This window comes from Chiloscyllium plagiosum, unplaced genomic scaffold, assembly GCF_037043375.1.
Source record: "Chiloscyllium plagiosum isolate Xiang-an unplaced genomic scaffold, Cpla_swu_hap1 HiC_scaffold_12, whole genome shotgun sequence".
Lineage (NCBI taxonomy): Eukaryota > Metazoa > Chordata > Chondrichthyes > Orectolobiformes > Hemiscylliidae > Chiloscyllium > Chiloscyllium plagiosum.
Genome location: NW_028270150.1, coordinates 103,504,665 through 103,529,079, shown reverse-complemented (window position 1 = coordinate 103,529,079; position 24,415 = coordinate 103,504,665). Strand labels below are relative to the sequence as shown.

The 24,415-nt window shown below is 45.9% G+C and overlaps 1 pseudogene; it reads left to right on the top strand.

Annotated features, from left to right (window-relative positions):
* LOC148148652 (NACHT, LRR and PYD domains-containing protein 3-like) overlaps positions 1–18,598 on the top strand; it is a 29,705-nt pseudogene extending 11,107 nt beyond the window's left edge.
* Positions 18,599–24,415: the final 5,817 nt, after the last annotated feature.

Below are 24,415 nucleotides of genomic sequence, written 5' to 3'. Positions count from 1 at the left end.
TTCGGGAAAGATACTGGCACATGGATAGAAAGTTGTTTGACTAGCAGAAGGCAGAGAGTTGGGGTAAAGAATGGTGGCTGTTGACTCGTGGCATTCTGCAGGGCTCAGTGTTGGGACCACAACTCTGGATGAAGGAACTGAGGGCATATAATTGGTAAATTTGCAGATGACACAAAGATAGTTGAAGTGACATGTAGTTTTGTAGAAATGGAGAGGCTGTAGAGGGGCATTGACAGGCAAGGAGTGTGTTCCAAATGCCACTGTGGGAAAGTGCGAGGTAATGCACTTTTGTAGGAAGAATAGAGGTGTGGACTATTGTATAAATAGGGAAAGGCTTCAGAAATTTGGAGCACAAAGTGTCTTGGCAGTCCTGGTTCAGGATTCTCTTCAGGTTAAAGTTTCAGTCGGCAGTTAGAAAGGCAAATGCAATGTTAGCTTTCATTTTGAGAGTACTCAAATACAAGGACAAGATTGTTCTACTGAAGATGTATAAGGGTTTGGTCAGACTACATTTAAAATGTTGTAAGCAGTTTTGGGCCCTATATGTAAGGTAGGCTGTGCAGACCTTGGAGGAGATCAAGAGGAGGTTCACACTCATGATCCAAGGAATGAAGGGCTTGTCATATGAAGAGTGGTTGAGAACATTGAGTCTGGACTCAATGGAATTTAGAAGGATGGAGGGGGGTCTTATAGAAACTTGTAGAATACTAAGAAGCCTGGTTTGAGTGGACATGGAGAAGATGTTCCCATTAGTAAGAGAGACTAGGACCTGAGGACACAATCTGAATGAAGGAACAATCCTTTAGAACTGAGATGGGGAGGAATTTCTTTAGCCAGAAGGTGGTGAATGTGTGGAACTCATTGCCCCAGAAGGTTCTGCATGCTAATAAATTGAGTGTATTTAAGACAGAGAGGGGTTTTTTAGTAAGGAGTTCAAAGGTTATGGGGAAAAGGCAGGAGAATGGGATGAGAAACATATTGAGCATGATCAAATGGCAGTGCAGAACTGATCGGCCGAATTGCCTGATTCTGTTCCATGACTTATGGTTGTCTTATGCGTTTTTGGAGCTGTAACATTGAGGCAAATGGAGAATATTGCATCACACTCCTGACTTTGCTTTACCATTGGTCAACAGGCAATAGGAAGACATGAGATCTGTAAATTGCTGTTGAATTCCTAGCTTTTGATTAAAACCAGTTCAGCTTCTGGTTAATGGTGACATGTTCCAGTATGTTCAGTAAGCATTTCAGTAATTGTAATGTCAATGAAAGTTAGAATAGGATAGAACAGAAACTTATTGTCACATATACTTTAAAAAATACAGTGAAAAGTTTTAGGTTGCCCCACTATGGCACCTACATCAATAACAAAAGTCAAACATGATGAAAACAATAAAATTAAGACAAAGTTCATTGCACTTCAGTTAACGGTTCCTAAGTTTGAGAAAGCCGATTAAGCAATGATGGAATACCCTGAAGACACAGCTGGGATGAGACTACCATGCCGGGCTGCTGGAATACTGGGTTGAAAGCCTTTGCCAAAGAAAACATCCATGCCAGGCTGAGACCATTACTCCTGGTTGAGACTGTCTGCTGGGCCACCAGAGTATCTGGATGCTGAGCTGAAGATTGCCAAGCCAGAACAAAACCGCCGTACTGAGTGACTGTCATGCTGGGCCAAGGCTGTTTGTCTTCTCCGGCACCAATGCCTGACTGCCCACCTGGAACCTCGGGCCGATAAGAGGCATGATTAGATTTTCTCTTGTTGTGGATGGGTCATTGACACCCAGCTTGTGTTCTTTGCAAATTTTAGTTATTACTGTTCCCTCAACTAAACCATTAATATATATTGTGAAAAGCTTGGGTCCTAACACTGATCCCTGTGGTATCGCGCTAGTTGCTGCCTGCCACTCGGGGGGGGGGGGGGGGGGGGGGGAAGTCACATTTATTCCTGTTTTGTTTTGTCTTCCAACCATGTCAGTGCATGGGTGGCTCAGTTGCAAGCACTGCTGCCTCACAGCACCAGGGATCCAGGTTCACTTCCACCCTTGGGTGACTGTGTGGATTTTGCACTTTCTCCCCATGTCTCTGTGGATTTCCTGTGGGTGCTACAGGTTCCTCCCACAGTCCAAAGCTATGCAGGTTAGGTAGATTGGCTATTGAGTAAGGCTAGGTGGGTTAGCCATGGGAAATGACAGGGATGGGGTGAGTCTGGGTGGGATACTCTCCAGAGTTGGTGTAAACTCAATGGGCCAAATGGCCTGCTTCCACATTGTAGGAATTCTCGGACTGTCCCTAATCCCTTATGCTTTAGTTTTACATGCTGATTGCATATGTGGGAGTCATGGCCTTCTGAAAGTCCAAGTAAACCACATCCTCTGACTCCCTCTTTTATGAGCACTAGTAGTGATATCGTCAAAATTCCATTTGATTTCCCAAACATGATTTCCCTTTCATAGATCTATGCTGATTCTGTCCGATCCTGTCACTGTTTTCCAAGTGCTATTAAATCTTTTATAAGGGACTCCAACACGCCTCCATAAACAATCTGGCTAACCAGACCATATTTCCCTGTTTTCTCTCTTCCTCTATTTTTAAATAGTGGGGTTATATTAGCTACCCTCTAATCCATAGCAACTGTTCCACTGTGTACAGAATCTTGAATGATGGCTGCCGATGCATCTACTATTTCCAAGACCAATTCCTTATGTATCCTAGGATGTAGATTGTCAGGACCTGAGAATTTATCTGCCTTTAGTCTCGCCAGTTTCCCCAGCATCATTTTCTGGCTATTTCCCTTTGTTCATTTCCCCATCTGACTCAACTCTGCATCCCCCATCATTTTTGCATCATTATTTGTGTCTTCCTTTCTGAAGACAGAGCAAAATGTGCATTTAAATTGGTGCTTCATCTCTTTATTCCCCATGATAACGTACCTGCTTTCTGGCTGTAAAGGATCTATACTGATCTTCACCAATCTTTTTTTCTTCACACTCCTTGAGTCAGTGATGACTGTCCCAATGCATCATTCTGGTCTCATCAGAAAGTTAGCACAAAGGGAGACTGAATACTTGGGAGTATCATTGATGTTGAGTGGGGAGAATGGGAACTCTGCGTCAAGGATTTGAGTGTGGTTGGCATACTCTGGCATATTGGAGGTAGAAGCACAGGGTTGACAAGCAAACTTGGGGATCCCCTGGCAGTTAGGCCACAGAGATTGGATGAGTTGCAAAACCCTCTGCCATAAGGACATGAGGGCTGGCACTAGAAGCACATATAAAAGAATTGACGGTCTTGAGGAAACAAGCTAATTCCTCAATGCATGGTCAAGGTCCAGTGATGCAGAACATAGCAACTCTGCATTCACTGACAGTTGTGCCTTTATTTCTGAAGTCTTCGCACTGGTGGTTCCTATCGTTGTGACCTTGAACCTCTTCATGTAGAAGGAGTCAAAGAATCAAATGTGAACCTTCGTAACAATTGCATGTGGCTGTGCGCTACTCTATCTTGAATGTCTGCTTTACCAGAGTTGAACAGCACATCCATTTCCTGATATGCAGCCTCTGCAGGCAACTGGAATTCTTCTCTATCTCCGAGTTCCGCCTGGTACCACCTTCTCATTTATAGGATTATTTGTTACTTGTCCAGTCTACCTGTTGTAGGTGAATCTGTCCATGACAGTATTGGCAAAAGTGACCAACCCACAATTCTTGTGGAATCAAAGCCCTTTCTTCACCTTGAGGGCATTCTCCATCATGTTATGTGACATAATCAGGCTAAATGGGGTACATGACCATCAACCTGAGGAACAGTGTATAGTTCAGGAAGGCATACCTAAACTTGAGACATCGACATATTGAAACTTGATACAGGACTATGTGAGCAGTTTGAGATAGACAGCTGAGCAATTGCACAACCAACAGACCAGATCTTTGCTCTGGGTCACTGCCATGTGAACAGTAATGCCCAATTAAACAATTAACAGGAGGAAGAGGCTCCACAAATATTGTGACTGTCAGTGGTGGAGGAGCCAGCACAAGTACAGTACACAAAGTTAAAGAGTTTGGAACCGGTTGCAATCAGACTATCCAAGTGGATGATACATGTCAGCTTCATCTTGAGTTCTACAGTAGCTAGGAGAAAGTGAGGACTGCAGATGCTGGAGATCAGAGCTGAAAATGTGTTGCTGGAAAAGCGCAGCAGGTCAGGCAGCATCCAAGGAGCAGGAGAATCGACGCTTCGGGCATGAGCCATTCTTCAGGAATGAAGAAGGGCTCATGCCCGAAACGTTGGGTCTCCTGCTCCTTGGATGCTGCCTGACCTGTGCTTTTCTACAATAGCTAGCCACCTTCATCCAATTAAGCTCACTCCATTTAGATATCAAGAAATATCTAAAGGCAAGGTTGCTGTTCCAGTAATAGAATTGAAGGTTTGTGATCCAGACCTGGATATACCCTGAGAGCAAAGCTCTTCCAGTCCAGCTACAACATTGGCATCTAGCTGGAAAGTGTGGAAAATTGGCATGATATACTGTGCAGCACATATCCAAACTGGCCGATCAATGCCCAATTGGTCTACTAACAATCGTCAGCAATGTGATGAAAAGCATCATGAGCAGAGGCATAAGCTGCATTTCAATAGCAGAGCTGTGTTCAGTAAGTTCCAGGACCAGGGTCAATCAGCTACTGACCTCTAAATGTGTACCAAAGGGATAAACTCAAGATTAGAGAGTGACTGCCCTTGACGTCAAGGCAACATTAGACCAAGTGTGGCATCTGCAAGTTGCAGCAAAGTTAGAGTGAATAATGATCAAGGGATGGGGGTGTGGAATTTCATTTCATTTTTGCTGTCATACTTAGCACAATGTGCAATAGTTGTGGCTGTTTGAGATCAGCCATCTCAGTCCCATTACATCACTGAAGGTGTTCCTCAAGGTAGTGTCCTCAGTTCACATATCTTTTAACTGTTTCGTTATAAGGTGAGAAGTCAGCATGTTTAGCACCATTTGCACCACCTCAGATATGGAAGAATCACTTTCCATATTCAGCAAACGGCCTTAAACTAATAAATCACAAATAATACTCATGCCATGTAATTGCCAGGCAATGAGCATCTTGAATGAGAGAGAACTTAACCATTGCCCTGTGATGTTCAACCACATTACCATCAGTGAATTTGATACTATCAGCGTAAAGTTATAGCGATCTACAGCCCAGAGAAAGGCCTTTCGGCTCATTGCATCCATGCCGGTCAAAACCAACACCTAATTATTTGAATCCCAACCTTGGCCAAGAGCGCACCAAAATTATCTCTTCATATCTCAACATCGTCCTGTTTCCCCCTTGGTCCTGGAACTCCCCATGTATGTTTGTGGCATCACCCACGCTCTCCGTCTCCTCGATGACTTTTGTTTCCCCGGCTCCCAGTGCCTCATCTTCACCATGGGCATCTAATCCCTTTACATGTCCATCTGCCATGGCGAAGGCCTCCAAGCCCTCCATTTAGATTAGATTAGATTAGATTAGATTACAGTGTGGAAACAGGCCCTTCGGCCCAACAAGTCCACACCGACCCGCCGAAGCGAAACCCACCCATACCCCTACATTTACCCCTTACCTAACACTACAGGCAATTTAGTATGGCCAATTCACCTGACCCTGCACATCTTTGGATGGTGGGAGGAAACCGGAGCACCCGGAGGAAACCCATGCAGACACGGGGAGAACGTGCAAATTCCACACAGTCAGTCGCCTGAGGCGGGAATTGAACCCGGGTCTCTGGCGCTGTGAGGCAGCAGTGCTAAACACTGTGCCACCGTGCCGACCCAACCAGTTCCCTTCAGATGACACTCTCATTCGATTGGCGAAATTGATCCTCACCCTCAACATCTTCTCCTTCAAATTCTCTCATTTCCCTCAGACCAAAGGGGTAGCCATGGGCACCTACATGGGCCCCAGCTATGCCTGCCTCTTTGTAGGATACATGGAACAGTCCATCTTCCACAGTTACAGTGGCACCACCTCCCACCTCTTCCTCCATGACATTGACGACTGTATTGTCATCAACTTCGCAACACCTTCCACCCTGTTCTCAAGTTCACCTGGGCACCTCCTTCTCCTTCCTGAACTTCTCCATCTCCAGTGACTGACTCAACACAGACATCTATTTCAAACCCACCAACTCCCACAGCTGCCTGGTCTACACCTCTTCTCACTCCCCCTTCTGTAAAAATGTGATCACTTACACCAAATTCCTCCCCCTTGGCTGTATCTGTTCCCAGGAGGGGAGCATTTCCACTCCAGGACCTCCCAGATGGCCTTCTATTTCAAGGATCACAATTTCCCCTTTCACGTGATCAACAATGCCCTCCAGCGCATCTCACCCCTCCAACCACAACAAGGGTAGAACAACCACCCCCTCCCTGCCGACCCCGGTCCTCATCTTCCACCCCACTAATGACTGGATGCAGTGCATTATTCTCCACCATTTCCACCACCTACAATCAGACCCCACCACCAGAAATATATTTCCCTCCATATCCCTATCTGTGTGGAGCCAAAGACTGTTCCCTCAATGACTCCCTCATGGTAGGTCCACGCTTCCTCCCCCCCCCAGTCAACCCACCCTCCACACCCAGCACCGCAAGAGGTGTAAACCCTGTGCCCAACCACCCCCGTCACCTCTGTCCCAGGCCCCAAAAGATCTTTTCACATCCAGCAGAGATTTTCCTGCACATCCAAACACCTCATCTACTGTGTCCGTTGCATCGATGTGGTCTCTTCTACACCGGGAAGACAAAACGCCAACATGCAAAGCATTTCTGGGATGCATGCACCAAACAGCCCCATCGCCCTGTGGCAGACCACTTTAACTCCCCCTCCCATTCCATCAACTGCACGCAAATCCTGGGTCGCGTCCACCGCCAAATTGAAACCACCTGATGACTGGAAGAAGCATGCAGCATCTTCTACCTAGGAACCCTTCATCCACATGGCATCAACGTTGACTTCAGTAATTTCAAAAACCATTTTCCCCCCCTCAACCTCATCCCAGATACAACTCTCCAACAAGGCATCATGCTCTTGACCTGTCCCACCTGTCCATCTTCCTTCCCTCACCTCCTTTCTGACCTATTACCATCACCCCTCACCTACATTCACCTATTGCCTTCCTGCCTACCCCCCCCCACCACCCACCTCAGTCCAACCCACCCTCCCACTTATCTCTCAACCCCCTTCTCCCCACATTCCTGGTGAAGGGCTTATGCCCGAAACATTAACTCTCCTACTCCTCAGATGCTGCCTGAACTGCTAGGCTTTTCCAGCACCACACTTTTCATCAACTGCCTTGTATGCCTTTATGTTACAAGTGCACATCTAAACACTAGTAAATATTATGAGGGTTTCTACCTTTAGTATCCATACAAGCAGTGAGTTCCAGATTCCCTTCTTGGTGAAAATACAATATTCCTCACATCTCCTCTAAATATTCTACTCCTTACCTTAAATCTATGCCCCCGGTCATTGATCCCTCCATCAAGAGGAAAAGCCTCTTCCTCGCCAACCTATACATGCCCAGCAAAATTTTATGCATCTCAGTCATATACTGAAAGCTATCATTGACCCAAAACTGAACTTGGTCAGTTCAGTACTGTAACTACAAAAAGCATCAAATAACTGATCATCAGTCTCCTCATTGCTTGTCCAGCACCTGCAAGAACTGAGGTGGAACCATCACTAGGAAGACAAAGGCAGGAAATGCAGGAAAATACCAGCACCTGCAAGTTCCCTCATGCCCAAGACATTCCTGATTTGAAGGCCTATCACTTCATTGTCACTGTAGTCAAAACTTGCTGTAGTCTAAACACTGGATGAGTGCACCTACTTCCCTTTGAACTGCTACAGTTCAAGAAAGCACCTCACCACCATCTTCTCAAGGACATTTAGGGATGGGCAGTAAATGTTGACCTGGCCACTTTCTGTGAAAAAAGAAAAAATTGTTAAAAACTGAAGTTTAATCCTTCTTCTGATTCACCATCATGAACTAACTCCGTGAACGGAAACTCAACTCCATACTATTCAATCCATCCGCACTTGAAAATCTCAGTTTCCTGGGAGGTGTTGTGTGATTTTTGAATGAAAAAAGTAATAAATCCAAGTGCTCTTTGTTGTCTGGTAATAATTCAGCTCATTTTAATGTGTTTTTCTTTCTCTGAATTTAGACTGAGCCACAATGTTCTGGGTGTTTCTGAAATGAGACTAGTATCTGAGGCTGTGAGGAAACTGGGCTGTAAAATATAGAAGCTGGAGTAAGTAACAAATGCTGACATTGTATTTACAATAATCGTGTTGGTAACCCAATTATAATTTTATTAAGAAGACTTATTAATAACATTAATACCTTCTGAGTATGGATAAATAGTGTAAAATAATATGGGTGAAGATGGAACTTCTGTGATAAAGCACATTGAGTTTGAAATCCCATTTCCTTAGTAAGCAAATAGAGCACAATATTCCGTAACGCCAAATATAAAAGAGGAAATATTATACAGGAGTCGACAAGGTAAACAGTTAACGCTACCCATCTTATACTCTAACATCCATAATTATAATGAGGCAAATTGTAGCGATGCTGGAAAAGCAAAGCAGGTCTGGCAGCATCCAAGGAGCAGGTGAATCAACGTTTTATGCATAAGCCCAAAACTTTGATTCTCCTGCTCCTTGGATGCTGCCTGACCGGCTGTGCTTTACTAGCACCACACTTTCAACTCAGATCTTCAGCATCTGCAGTCCTCACTTTCTCCAAACAAATTGTAGTCAAGCACACCATAAACTGTACTTCAAGTTGTAAATGCCACCAAAATGAATTTCTCCAATTTCACAGCAGCCCATACAGACTTCGCTGATCAATGAAAGTCACAAACATATTTAAACTCTGTCTTCCTGATGAGGGCTTTCACCTCCTCTCTTTTGAGGATATAGTTCTTATTTCCATCAGCTTCAGCTCTAACATATAGTTCTTTGTGTTATCAGATACCTGAGCCTTTGTGTTATCAGATACTAGACCCCAGCTCCCATTGATACAATGACTGCTGCAGCCATTCAATGACATTGTGTCCCACTGGGTTGTCAGTGCTGCTCTCTCTGTACAAAAACACCATTACTGAGTAACTGATCAGCCAAATTCCACCCTGCTCCCCCCACCCACCAACCCCAACTCACTTTTATAAGGACTTTTGGTGGAATCATAAAATTCCTACAGTGCAGACAGAGGCTATTCGGTCCATCAAGTCTACACCATCTTGCTGAAGAGCATCCTACTCAGCTCCACCCTAGCCCTGTTACCCCACATGGGGTTTTACCTCATGGCTATTCCACTGAGCCTGCACATCCCTGGGCACTACAGAACAATCTTCTTTCAAAGCATGGCCAATCCACCTAATCTGGACAAACTGGATTAGGTGGGGAGAAACTGGAGCATCTGGCAGAAGCCTACAGACTTGGAGAATGTGCAAACTCCACATGTCACCTGACGCTGGAATCAAATCCATGTCCCTGGTGCTGTGAGGTGGTTCTTTGGTCTTCCGGCATCAACCAGCTTGTCATTTCCATTTTGCTTACATCCTTATTAAGTCGTCACTCTTAACGCAGATTCAATGAAAACTCTTTGAGCTAAAACATAATTTAACCGCGTGTTTTAAAAAATTCTCAAGGTCAAGGACCAGGCTCGCAGGAAAGTAGTCTGACACAGAACAAACAGCCAAGAGGCGAGTCTGCTAGAATATAAGTGTTTTATTCCCCGCAGCGTCGCCACAACCAGGTCTCGTACTTACAACGGGTCTGGTTTATACTCACTCTACGTGTTACCGGAACTGGGAGCCGTCAGTTCTCGTAGAGCGGTTGCCAACAACCCACGCTCGGCGGTTAAACGCAACCCCGGAGCAGACTCTACCGAACTGGAGACTTTTTCAGCTGATATACTCTTTTTGAGATCTAAACATTCATGTGAACAGCAGAGCAAGGCTGAAAAACACATTCCATTCTGGTCACATACAGATAAGAAGATTCACACGGGAAGGTGTGTAATAAGATTCACACGGGACTAAGCGACACCTTCCATTTTCGGTTAGATTCACACATGTATTGGGACACAATTTTAACCCTTTCACCACATTCCACTGCTTGGCCCAATACATGTGTTACATTATGATTCACACATGTATTGGGACATAATTTTACACCACATTCCACTGCTTGGCCCAATACATGTGTTACATTATGAGCACACATGTATTGGGACACACCACATTCCACTGCTTGGCCCAATACATGTGTTACATTATGCCCATATGTATTCTTTCTAACAAGCGCCTACGTACACGCCAAATATACAAGCAAGTCAGGACATTACAGCATGTTAAAATCACCAGGACCGCTACCAGGATCGACAAGGGTGGGAACAGGAATGTCCCCGCAGTGGAGGACATACCACTCAATATGTGTCACCAATGATGAGCTGACTCCATGTCCACTACACGGGCAGCATGTACTACCTCCTGTCCATGTATAAAGGTAGACACCGTAACCTTGGTGACATTGGTTTGATGCTTTATTCATCAGCACTTTCCACTGCACCTTGGTAAAGTGGCGAGCACTGCTATAAGTGGTCAACAGTAAGGTCTGATTCTGCCAGTGCCACTGATAGACATTTGAGAGGCATCCCGAGAACGGTGCTGAGGGAAGCATAGGATGTGGATTATTGGTAGCCACACAGAGCGTGTGTGGCCCAATCTGCCACATCATGTCCCTTGGAGTTTCAACAGTCCATTCGCACAGGGCCGTTCCCTTAGTCAAGCAAGGGTCCCGATACCTGTCCATCAGTAGGCAAGTTTTCCCCTGATCAGTCTGTTCACAAGCGGACAGATCATAGGTAATATTGGTATCTGGGCTAAACCACTGTCCCCTTGTCTTCAGAAAATAATATCCAGAAGATGTAATCACTGGTAATACATAATATCGACAGACCGTAACAGTGTGGGTTACATTCATGGTAACAAAGTATCCGTTACACATAGTTGCGTTACACCATGTTCGTTCTGGATGGGTTATCATCCACAATTTCTCAGATACATTCCATATTCCCCTCCACGCTTGTACATTGGGGGATGTTACCACACGCAAAAAGCGTTCTTTCTGTATTTGAGCATGCAACATTTGAATATGACAGGCAGTCCAATTTAACTGAGCCGTAATGTTCTCAAACAGTTCCTGAGTGGCACCCCAGACATCCAGTTCCCATTGCAGAGATCGTATCATTATTTCAGCTGTCTCTCCTTGAGTCATCATTACGGATGGCATCCACCTTCCAATAGTATGTAGTCCTTGTGAGGTGGCCTGTCCCGTGTTAGATAATTTAGTACGGGTTACCTCAGAGTCAATGGCATTCGAGATACCCATAACAGTTCCTGCGCCTCCCAGCAGGGTGTCGTACCACGCTCGTCGCCGCCTCTTGGTATGACACTCGGGTATGAGGGGCAACTGTACCCGCCAATGAACATCAGTGTGCAGTACCGCCCGGGCCATCTGTTGACAAGTTGACATAATAGGGGCCAACTGTGTTCGATGCGACCGCACGCCCCCCGTGGCACCCCTCTTCGGTGCTGGCCCGCCCCGTGTGGGGTTTAATAACGCCTCAGACGGGGCGTTCGTCGAGGGCAGTACCATTATTAACCACATGAATCGATGACGATTCCGAATATCGGTGGCATTGCGCAGCCACAGATCTTCCCCCCGAGCTGTGACGCTCCAATGAGTCCCCGTTGTCCCGCATGTCTGGGTGCGTCGGTCCCACAAACACGTCTTGACTTGGGCATTTACCACCAGGGTGCAATTAGGCGGTATGAACGATATGTCATATTTTTCCCCATCCCGGCGCATGTAGCACTGTGCACACGTGTACAATTGACAGTCGCTGGTGAGAGTCAGAACAACGCACTGCTGACCGGGTTCACATGTAAAATTGTCCTGCGTCCGTCGCTGGCTACTGGCCTCCCACCGCACCTCATGGCGGGCGACCGGTACCAGCGTCCAGGCCGTGATACCGATGCCCTGGAGTGGCCATCCGATCGCGAACATCGCCAATAGGAGTCGCAATCCCCATGACCACCCCATGTTCAAGGCGGAGGGCCAGCCTGCGGGTGCATAGCAATTACAACATTATTTAGGTCTCACGTAAGTAGCACTGGTTCGCCGGGACGTTTGCCCAGGTCGGGTCCCCGGGGTACATAATGGTGACCAGACTGTCCTTCCCCTGTGCTATGATTTCGGCCGGCCTGGGGGGGCCGGTCGTCTGGCGCACCCATACCTTGGCCCCCTTAGTGTCAGTAGACCCAAATCCCCCCGTCCCACGCTCAGTAACCGTAACGGGAGCTCCCGTCTCTCCCACCGTTGTAAGGTTACATGGCTTAATGACGAATTGCGCTATTCTGTCCCCCTTCTGTATCACGTAAGGTTCAGCAGTGATGTTGACCAGGACCACCCCCAACTCCCCTTGGTAGTCCGCGTCAATTACGCCTGCCATCACATCAATCCCCTTTAGTGACAGTCCCGACCGCGGGAGGATATGCCCATAGGTTCCAGGGGGACAAATCAATCCTAATCCGGTCTTAATCACCGTAGGTTTCTGTTGGATCAAAGTCTGGGCAGTTAGTGCTCGTAGGTCCAGTCCAGCCGAAGCCGGCGTGGCCCTTACGGGAATATCAGCTTCCTCAGCGAATTTCCACATTTTAATAGGCTGAGTCTTTGGGGTATCACATACTCGTATCATCCTATTCAAGGGTGTTACCCCATTTCCTAATGGGCGGTTATTAATTTGTTTCACCACCCGAATTAGTTGCTTCTTCCAACCTGTTAAGTCATTGCAACCTCCTGCTTTTCGTAGTGAGGACTTCAGAAGCCCATTCATTCGTTCTATAAGTCCCGCAGCTTGTGGGTGATAGGGTACATGATAAACCCATTCCACGTGGTTATCGTGACACCACTGCTTTACTACCCTTCCTGTGAAATGGGAGCCATTGTCACTCTGGACCTGTATGGGCAATCCATAAAATTGTTCAATCAAATCTAAACATCGCAAGGTAGCCTGTTGATTGTTGTGACGACAGGGATGGGCTGCCAAAACCCCAGACATAGTGTCCACAGCTGTACATATGTGGTTACATCCTTGTGAGGAGGGTAAGGGACCCACAAAGTCCATTTGCCAGCTCTGTCCCGGACCATCCCCCCGATGGATATGTCCCATCATGTGTTGGGGCACTCCCTGCCGCTGATGTTGACACTGCTCACACTGGTTTACTGCAGTCTTAACATCATCTACCATAAGATCTATTCCTCGGTCTCGAGCCCATTGCAAGGTTCCTTGCACTCCCCAGTGCCCAGCCTTAAGGTGTGCCCATCTAGCTAGGTCCACTGAGGTGCCCCTTTGCACAATCATGGTTCGGACGATACCATCCACATATCGGTTATGTAGAGCTTCCACATCATTTCGAGATGTATGGGCATCTACGTGGGTGATGTATATGACCAGGTATTGAGCTTTCTCCCATATATCTTCCCATAACTGTTTACCCCATACTTCCCTATTCTGGATCATCCACTGATTGGCCTGCCAAGTTGGCATCCATTGTGTCATGCCGTTAACCACTGACCACGAGTCAGAGAACAAACAAACTCCCATGACCCCTGCTTGCATGACTACCATATGCACTGCTTTTAATTCTGCCCACTGACTACTTTTTCCCTCCCCTAATTCTTCTAGGGTAGTGCCTTGTTTTGGGTTAAAGGCGGCAGCTTTCCATCTACGCTGTCCCGCTTTCCATTGGGCTGACCCATCTACGAACCAAGCCGTGGCTTGTTCATCCGGGGTCAGTTCATCATACCGTTTTCCCATCTTAACGGGTGATTCCTTGTATTCAATCACCTCAAACCGTTTTTCCCCTTCCTCAGGGGCCTCCGCCACTTGCTCATGTAGGACTGACACTCCTTTCTGTCCAGTCCGCACTCTCTCCGACACATACCATTTCCATTTAATGATGCTGCTCTCTTGGGCAGTTCCTATTCGGTGGGTAGTGGGGTCACTAAGTACCCACGGAAGAATAGGGATAGCTGTTCTCATGATCACTTCATGTCCAATGGTCAGGGCTTCGGTTTCCACCAAGCCCCAGTAGCATGCTAATAACTGTTTCTCAAAGGGGGTATACCGTTCCCCTGCCGGGGGTAATTTTCGGGACCAAAATCCCAATGGCTTACGGGTTCTTCCCTGTTTTTGCCATAAGCTCCAATTGGCATAATCCCCCTGTGCTGAGACTTGCAGTTCTACAGGTCCTGACTGTATCTTTCCCAAGGATACAGCTTGCTGTATCGCTTGCTTGGCCATTTCAAATGCAGTTTGATGGACCTCCGTCCATTCGAACGCTGCCTTTTTCCTCGTAACTCGATACAAAGGTTTTAAAATTTGTCCTAAATGGGGAATATGCTGTCTCCAGAATCCGAATAACCCAATAAATTGCTGCACGTCCTTCTGGGTGTGAGGGACGGCAAAGACCTGAATCTTATTTTTAGCTTTCGCAGTGATTTCCCTTTCCCCCTTGTTCCACACGATTCCTAAGAATTTTACCGTTTGTGAGGGACCCTGGATTTTGGCTGGGTTGATCTCCCACCCATATCCTCGCATATGTTGAACCAGTTGGTCCAGCAATTCCTGAACCTGCTTCTGACTTGTCCCCTGTATCATCATATCGTCAATATAGTGCGAGATCATCACTTCGTCAGGCACTTTAAAGGCAGCCAAGTGTTCTGCAACTATCCGGTGGCAGATAGTAGGGCTATGCAGATATCCTTGGGGCAATCGCGTGAACGTGAATTGTCTACCCTCCCAAGTGAATGCGAACTGTTCCTGCCTATCTTCGGGAATAGGAATTGTGAAGAAGGCATTAGCCAAATCAATTACTCCGTACCACACCCCTGGATGATGTTGGATTCGTCCTATAATAGTGACGGCATCCGGGACCGCTGCCGTCAAGGCCGGAGTGTGACGGTTTAGTTGCCGATAATCTACCGTCATCCGCCATGACCCATCGGCTTTATGTACGGGCCATAAGGGGTTATTCCACGCCGTGGTGCATGTCCTAAGCACTCCCGCTTCCAAATAATCCTTAATTGTGGCGGATATTTCTTTATGTCCGCCGGGAATCCTATACTGTCTAAGACTTATTACGCGATCGGCGATCGGGATGGGGAAGGGGTCCATTTTAACCTTTCCCACTAACACCGTCCTACAGCGCAAAGCCATTTTCGTGATTCCAAATTCAAACTTCCCTTGTTGGAGGTGAAGTGTTAATCCGGCCAGAATGTCCATTCCCAGGATCCATTCTCTAACTGGTGTAATGATAATTGAATAAGTTTTAATGGGCATTGTACCTATCTTTAGGGGCAATTGTACTGTTTTTCCTTCAATCAGATTACCTCCCAGCCCAACCAGCGTGACTGGGGTTCCTTTAAACTTATGGGGCGTCCCATAGATTAAGGTGGCCTCTGCCCCTGTGTCCACTAGAGCCATAACGGTTTGGACGGATTTGCGCCAATAGATAGTCAATGATACATGAGGTCGAATGTCGTCTGCTGACCATTGGCTCGTTCGTGGGCAAACCCTTGGGGCTTGGCCCGATTCCTATTGTTCCTCCCATTCATCTTCCCCAGACAGCACTGGGTAAAGACGTTTGCCTCGCCCTTCTTTGTTCTTGCCTTTCTTACTAGGTTTCCGGCCACGCCTATTCACTTTATAACACTCTCGGAGGGGAGGCCGTACCTCCTCCTCCTCCTCGTCCTCCGAGGATTCCCACCGCTGGGAAGTGGAAGTTCTACCCCTTCGAGGCTCATTAACAACCGGACCCCGTGTCTGACATTTTTGTGTTAGTAATTCCACTAGGTCTTCCATAGTGGGTCGGGACTCCGTCTCTACCCGGGACACCTTCAGTCCCTTTCGTCTGCATAAGTCTTTTAATTCCGGTGTAGGTAGGCCATCAATCTCCGATGCTGGGACCTGCGCCCGTATCAAAGCTTGCCACAAAGCACGCCGTGAGGGGCCTTGGTTACTTCCTTGATTAGGGTTTACTTTTCCCCCTGCCCGAGCCTCAGGGCGACGCCCCTCCGTGCCCCCCTGAGAAGCACGGGTTGTGGGTCCCCAATCCCCCAAACCACCCATCTCCCTCATCATACTACGGGCATCTCCTAGGGTTTCTCCCCGTCCACTCAACATTATGGTTAATAACAGTGGTTTATAATGGGGGGGGGCAGTCTTCACTAGGTGGTCTCTAGTCTGTCTACTAACATTTGTGTTATCTACCTCGTCCAGCACTCCCAGCAACAGGGCATCCCGCACACACAAACGGGTTAGCCTCTGAACCCCTTCCTTAATTGTTGTCCAAGTTCCTTCCAAGGGGGGCCAATCGGACGGGAAGGGATACTGTTCGGCCACTGCCCTGGCATACATCCCAAATAAGGTCCCCATACTGCGATCTATTACCATATCCTTGGCTTGTCTGCGGTACCCCAGGTCTATGGCAGCATCCTTTGCTAATCCACCAAACTTGGGAGCATCCTGATAGTCTACCTGCACTTGTTGCCCCCCTTCCTCGAGGAGCCGAATTAGCCATAGCTCTAACGGCTCCCCAGGATTACGTCGGGTTTTCTGGGTGATAAACAGCACCTCATCGGTAGTGAAGTCTTCCGTTAATTCAGAGAATTCTGCAGGAGGCTGAGCCCGCGGTAATTCATGCATAATTGCCTCCCCTTGTTCATTCCGTATAGGGTTTCCTTCCTCATCTAACATTACCTCCCGTTGCACTGGGAGACGTCTCTGAACCTGCTTTCTCCTAACCACTGGTTTAGCTTGGAGTACGGGTGGGTCCTCTTCGTACTGATCATCTGAATCTCCCCAAATGTTCCCATCCCAATGATCGATATCCCACCGATCCCCGTTATTTAACTGGGCTACAAACGCCCGTACTTGTACTGGGTCCGGGGTTCGAGGGACCTTCCTTTTCTCTTTCCGTTTCTTAGCAGACAGATACATAATAGTTCGTCCTGCTAGTTCAGTTAATGCTGTCAATTCAGCTTTTAACTTCATAATTTCCTGCCTCAACATAGAGGCATCTCCCGAACTGAGTCCCTGCTCATGTTTCAGGAGGGCTAATTCTGCTTCAGCTTTTTGGCGCTTGTCTGACTGTTGTCTACAAGCCGCCGCACAGGCCCACATCCTCCGCTGTACCCCAGGCAAGGGGTTCTTCGGCAGGACTGGGATCCTCTCAAGGGTGGACAGCAGCGACCCTGGGGTTCCTACGCCCTCGGCCTCCCAGTTCTCCGGTCGCCCCCCACCATTTCTCAAACAAACTGCCACGCCATGCCACGGTCCATGCCATCCCGGGACGGTCGGGACCTCCACAGTTTGTTCCTCTGGTTTCTTAGCCTTTTTCCAAAACATTGTTCTGTATCAAAATCTTTCCTCAATTGTGATTGATCCTGCCGACTACGCCAAAATGTTTTAAAAAATTCTCAAGGTCAAGGACCAGGCTCGCAGGAAAGTAGTCTGACACAGAACAAACAGCCAAGAGGCGAGTCTGCTAGAATATAAGTGTTTTATTCCCCGCAGCGTCGCCACAACCAGATCTCGTACTTACAACGGGTCTGGTTTATACTCACTCTACGTGTTACCGGAACTGGGAGCCGTCAGTTCTCGTAGAGCGGTTGCCAACAACCCACGCTCGGCAGTTAAACGCAACCCCGGAGCAGACTCTACCGAACTGGAGACTTTTCCAGCTGATATACTCTTTTCGAGATCTAAACATTCATGTGAACAGCAGAGCAAGGCTGAAAAACACATTCCATTCTGGTCACATACAGATAAGAAGATTCACACGGGAAGGTGTGTAATAAGATTCACACGGGACTAAGCGACACCTTCCATTTTCGGTTAGATTCACACATGTATTGGGACACAATTTTAACCCTTTCACCACACCGCGTGCATTTCACAAGAATGAAAGTTGAATCTCGAGAATGTCTTACACTGCCTGTTTTGTTCACATATTACTTACATAATACACTGTATATTTTTGTCATTAACAGTATTCTTTAAAACATGGGAATTTACCTGATACCTGTTATTTTTCTCCTTCTGTTCTCCAGTCTCTCGAATGTTGGTCTCACAGATTCCTGTACTGAAGATCTCGCTTCTGCTGTCAGTACAAACCAGTCACTAATGTTTTTGCATTTGCAATCAAATTCCCTCACAGACAAATCCTACAATGCTCTTCGCTCCCTCCTACAGACTTGCAAGTGTCTTAACTACATTGAGTGAGTGTGATCATTTTTGGTGTCATAACTAAAATAGAAATTAGATTATTTATATTTATGTTTAATTTTGTAATTATTAATATATTAAACCCAGTCTTCCTGTAATTTGCAGTGTTATACAATCTCTTTATTCCTGTTTGCTCTTTTTCAGAATGCGGTGGAATCAGTTCAGTGAAAATGGAAAATGACTCCTCAAGTCACTGCAGGAATCCAGATTCAAGCTGACAGTGAATGCGTGAATAGTTTGAGTTACAAACATCAGTCCTCTCATTTTATGAACATTTCGTCTGGTTCTATATCCCTCCACTTTAACCACCTATCATTTCCCAGTTCCCAGCCCAAGCTGAGTAAGGCTGATCTCCCATTGTGAGATCTAACCACAGGGTTACAAGACTCAGAGGCCTGGCCCCACTGTGCTGTTTCTGCAGGATATGAGCCGTCAATGTTCCCCAATGGAGAGACACACACACACACGAAGGAACCAGCTTGTTCTCAGTCTATGCTGTGGTGGTACACTGGCAATTAAACTTAGCCTCCTAGTCTTACAGTACGACTTCTGAAGGATATGCACAGACAGGAAAGGAGCCAGTGTGGGGCTTGGCGTGACTGTTAATTTTGTTATTAATGTCATCCTATGAACAACTAGTTTTATGAATTATTGGTGGACTTGATACTTCAGCATGTCAGTCGATGATTTGCTGTCTGACTTGGTCCCCTACTATTGGATGAGAGGGTTAATTCATAGAAATAGGATATTGTCAGAATTGAGGGTAAGCAAAGTTAACTTCAACTTAAACAGAGCTGGATGATATTAGACAATTCAGCCGGACTGCATGAAACATTGAAGGGGATATGGTAGTTCGCACTGTTGCCTCAGTGCCAGGGATCCAGGTTTGATTTCAGCCTTGGACTACTGTCAGAATTCTAATAAGAGTTTTTAAAAAAAATGAGATAACCCACAGTCTCTTGGAATAGATAATGCACTGTGCTTGGATTCCATCTGGAAATTGTTTTGGACATTACTTCCACTGAAGCAAAGGGTGAGCTTGTTGAATCAGTCAGTGCGTGTGATGAGTTTAGTGACTGTCAATGGAGCCTTCGACACTGGCGTTGGAGATTTTCACATCATCATCAGTACTTTTCTCGTGGTTGCATGGCCTAATGGATAAGACTTTGGTGTGGTTCATGATGTTCTCAAAAGACTGCATGTTGAAGTCCTATTATCATTGCTTTTGGAGGTGTAAATAGGTATCTCTGGGTTAAACAAAACTGTATCATAGAATCTTTGGACTGTGGGAGGAAAATAAAGCACACAGTGAAACTCAGATACGTGGCAAATGTACAAACTCCACACAGACAGTTGCATGAGGCTGGAATCAAACCGGGGTCCTTGGTACTGCCCACCATATTCATGCTCGGTGAACTTGGTGGTTCTTGATTAAAACATAATTTTGAAGATGCTTTTTCTGTTTGTGGTTGACATAGTTGCATTCTGTTCAACTTCTTTAAAAAAAAATCAATGTACACCTTGATACATTATTTATGTTTCCAAGGTTTACCTCAGTTGTTTAAATTTCACACTTTTTCAACATGGGGAGTTGATAGATGAATAAAATCATTTTAATCATGAGGTTTGGCAGATGTGTTTGAAGTTGACAGACAAATGATGCTTGCAGACAGATTGTGAATGGTTGCAAATAACAAATGGAAAACTATGGAGTGAAAAGATTCAGAAAATCTCAGTGAATCTTGAGTAATTCTGGCAGCTGTCCGTGTCTCACTTGATGGAGGAAAGAAAATCAAAATTTTCAGCAAGATTGAGAATGGACAGGGTAAATTCAGAAATAAAAATCTAAAGTATTGTTTATGCCTTGACAAAGGGTCCAGATCTTGATAAAGAACATGAAACTCTCACAGGAAGAGTGAATAAGTGAATGACAATCCAGAAGGACCTCGCAGTCAAATTTGGAGAAAGATCTTGAGTATTGGAACTGCCCCCAATCGATTTATCGTATTGGGGACTGAACAATGAACAGAGGTAATGGGCTGAATCTTATTTTGAGATTTGTGGAGTGATTTTACCTTGAAGCTGAGTGAATTTGCTTGCTGTATTTTACTAAACTCATCCAGTTAACTACTTAGGCCACTCGTATGATGACCCTCAAGTTTGATTCAGTTCCTATATTAGCACATGCCGTTCCCAGAACAATTCACCGCTCTGGATATTCATAGAGTCATAGAGGTGTACAGCATGGAAACAGACCCTTCGGTCCAACCCGTCCTTCACTTACCTGGTGAGGCGGGGAGGTGAACCCTGAGGGGCTCTCACTTCTGGTTGGAAGCATCTGGGTGACTGGGCACGACCCGCTCTGGGGCCAGTGGGGAGTTTGACTGGGTCGGTACACCTATCACACTGTAATGCAGGTGTCCTAAGGCGAGGTCAGGGAGGACTGAAATCTCCCGTGGAGCAGAAGGGCAAAAGCTCGCTTGATCTTGGTTTTCAGTGGCCTCATGATCCTTCTGACCTTTTGAGTTCTAAGCAGGAGGTGTCAGAAGCCCTGCATGTTTCCTGACATTTTTCCTGGCCCTGGTAGAAAGCAGCAAATTGGTGTCCTACAATGTGGGCAGGGACCTACTGGATGGGATGGTCATAAAAGTCATAGTCATAGAATCATACAGCATGGAGACAAAGGTGAGGCTGTCTCGTCCCCTGGGACCAGACGTAGAGGCAACAAAACTAGACCTGATTGCCACCTGATTCATTGTAGTCTCAGCTCTCTGGATTAATCCACAGCACTGTCAGAGGAGGTCAATGACCTACACTCTGCCAGCAAAAGAGCAGCCTGTCCCTCACTGTACCTCGGCTACTGCACTGACTTGTCACCGAGGCTCATTCTCTGCCACTCTCACTTCTGTTTGCAACACCTTCCTTCACCTGGTGTCACTCACCCCAATCTCTGACTCCAGTAACCCTGCGTGCCCTCTGCGACCTGCACCAAAAATCATAGCTGTGGCACTGACTTCCATCTCCCTTAATTACCTGCCTTCTGTCTCATTCAAGGAAGAAAGCAGCCCCCAGCTGGGTAGAAAGACTGAAGCCGGGTGTTGGTCTGTCCACTATGTGGCCTGCTATGTGGAGAGCAACCTGATTCTGACCATCTCGAGGCTGACTGACTGACTATTTCCAAGCCCTGGCTTCAGGGTTTTCCTTGACTTAGCATGTGGGGACCCCCTTTGCAAAGGACTGTCTTCCTTGACATCACTGAGGCCTGTTGACAACAATGACAAGTTTTCTTCCTAGACTGCTAGCTGAAGAGCTCTCTGAAAGGTACCTATCTTAGAAGTTTGTGCAGAAGAATATCAAAACCGACCTAGAGAAAATCTACAGAGAAAAATCTGCAAAGGAGGATCGACAAAGCTGACTGGTTTTTGAAATGTGGTTTTTTTCGTAAATCTTAATAAGGATTTTTTATCTGACTAGTATTATAGAGTGGCCGATAAAAGGTAGGTTTAAGAGAAAGGAGCTGTAAATAGTTGTTGGTTTTAATATTCTCTGTTGGACTTAAAGAATAAAGTTGTTAATTTTTACTTTAAATCGTGATCTCTGGGACAGTTCTTTGCCACTTGAATTTTAATAGATTACAGCACGGGGTGAACCTTTTCTGCATGGCTGGTTTAAATTAACAGACGGGTTTACCCCTTGCTGTAACCCTACACACTCTCTCTCTCACACACAAACACAACTACCTATGATTGTAACTCTCACTTACACACAAACGCACACTCAAACATGTTCACACTCATACACACGCACACACACATATGCACTCACTCACGCACACTCACACATTGTCCATTTATAGATGATGACCGTCTTGGAGAGTGGATCAACATCATGAGAAGGAACGCCTCTCTCAGATTCTGCTCCCAAACCGAAATGATACGCATTATCGATCGGTCAGGTTTTCAGAGGGAATGTTCCGACTTACAAAAAAGCAGGATCATGACAATGAATTTCACTTTGAATGCAATGAGTTCAAATACATTGTCCAGCTCTCTGCCAGTATATGGAGTTAGCTTTTGCCAAGTCTGCCTTTGCTATTCAGAGTATGTCTGTTTTTGGCAATATACAATCTCACAATTACCAGTGGCATAAACAACTTGTGGGGAAAATATCTATTTCCCTTTTTAGACTCTACCAGAACTTAATTTAGAACCTTACAATGGACAGCAATTACATTTGGCTCAGGGTATTCCCAAAATTATTGGATTAATTCACAAAGTTTGTAAACATTTCGTCCCTCCCACCACCCCAACTCTGATATTACTGCACCAGTTCTGATTCTCCAGACTTGGAATGGGGCAATTATACTCATGGCACATTCTCTCCATTAGCTAGGGCTCAATTTAAGCTGGACCTTTTCTCTGTGCTGTACCTGGGAAATATGTCTGTGATATTTTATCAGATGCCTTCCTGAAGTTTAAAGTTACTACCTGCACCTGGTCTGCAAATGTTGATTAGCGCATCCATAAATACCCCTGGTTCATCATTCACCTCAAAACTACTTCTTCTTCCTGAAATTAAGTTCTGTTTCCCTTTGGTACAATCATCAATTTTATTTCTGGTGATTCACTGTGTTATTGTAATGTAAAGAATGTTCAGTTATTGGATTAGAAGAGATTCACTCTTCCAATCCCTTCTGAACTGCCTCCAATGATATTACATCTGTTGTCTTTCCCTGGTTCATGTTGCTCAGTCTATGGCTGTGCCTCATGTCGATCGACTCTATCTTCAAAAATCTAACTGCTTGTTGTTTATCTGTTCTCAACATATGCCCAGCAAATGTTGAGACATTGCTGGCCCAGCTCAATGTCTCGATTCCTGAGCGTGTCACAGACAAACTCAGTCTGTCTCTCGCCTTGCTCAATGCCTGCATTTATTTTTATTACAGTCATTGCTGTTCCATTTCTTTCCCTCTCTCTTTCACTCCCTCGCTCTCTGTTTCTATTTCTTTTTCTAACTTCCCCACTCTTGTTCTCCCCATCCATCTCTCTCACAATTTCTCCATCTTTGTCCAATGCATGTACTGGCAAATTCAGTGGACGACCATAAGATATAGGAACAGACTGTGACCATTCGGTCCATTGAGTCTGCTCCAGCATTCAATCAATGCTGCTATGATTCTTGACCCCCATTCTCCTGCCTTCTCCCCATAACCTTTGATTAATTTGCAGATTGAGAATGTGGAACAAGTTGAGGTTATTCACTTTGGGAGCAAAAACAGAAGGCGGATTATAATCCAGATGGCAATAGACTGGGAAAGGGGCTGACAATATTTGGATGACCATTGTACACCATTCGCTGAAAGTGAGCATTGCAGGAGCAGCAGGCAAAAGATACGTTGGCCTTCACAGCAAGAAGATTCGAGTCCAGGAGCACGGAGTCTTGCTGCAATTGTACAGGGGTGAGACCATCATCTGGAGTATTGTGTGCGCCATTTTGGGATTCCCATACCTGAGGAAGGAAGTTCTGCAGGGACTGCAGTGAAAGTTTCCCACACTGACTCCTGAGATGGCAGGACTGACATATGAAGACAGGCTCAATCAGTTAGGATTAGATTCATTCGAGTTCAGAAGAATGAGGAGGAGATCTGATAGAAAGCTATAAAATTCAAAAAGAATGAGACAGAATAAACACAAGAAGGATGTTCCTGATGACCAGGGTAGTCGAGGTCCAGGAGTCACAGTCTGAAGAAAACTGAGATGGAGAGAAATGTCTTCCCCTGAAAGTGGGAAACCTCTGGGATTCTTTCTCAGGGAAAGCAATCGTGGCGAGAACATTGAAAGTTTTTCAAGGAGTTGGATAGAGTTTTTCGGGAATAAAGGGAAAAAGCAGGGAGGACACGGGAATGGCCGAATATCTTGTTTCTCGTTTGTCTAATTTGCTTCCCCTATTCTGAACTGTCAACTTTTAAAAAGAAAAATAAAAGTGGACCTGCTCAGGG